The sequence below is a fragment of the Pteropus vampyrus genome, unplaced genomic scaffold, assembly GCF_000151845.1.
Source record: "Pteropus vampyrus isolate Shadow unplaced genomic scaffold, Pvam_2.0 Scaffold81, whole genome shotgun sequence".
Taxonomy (NCBI): Eukaryota; Metazoa; Chordata; class Mammalia; order Chiroptera; family Pteropodidae; genus Pteropus; species Pteropus vampyrus.
The window spans coordinates 7,934,749-7,935,000 of NW_011888862.1; positions in this window are offsets into that span (position 1 = coordinate 7,934,749).

The following is a 252-nucleotide window of genomic DNA, read 5'->3' on the forward strand; positions in this document are numbered from 1 at the left end:
CGTCCCCCGCCGCACCGAGACCCCGAGATTCCGGCTTCCCCGGAGGCGGGGCAAAGCAGGCGCCGCGCGCAGGGCCGGAGCCCACCAGCTCCGGGTACCCGCGTCCTCAGCGCAGAGGAGGGCGCGCTGGGGCCAGAAAACGGCCAAAACCAAACTCTCCCCGCCCACCCGAAAAGCCAACCACACCCCCTGTATCCCTCAGCCCAGCCGCCCCGGGACGGCCCCCGCGGTCCTCGCCTAGGCCCCCTCAGG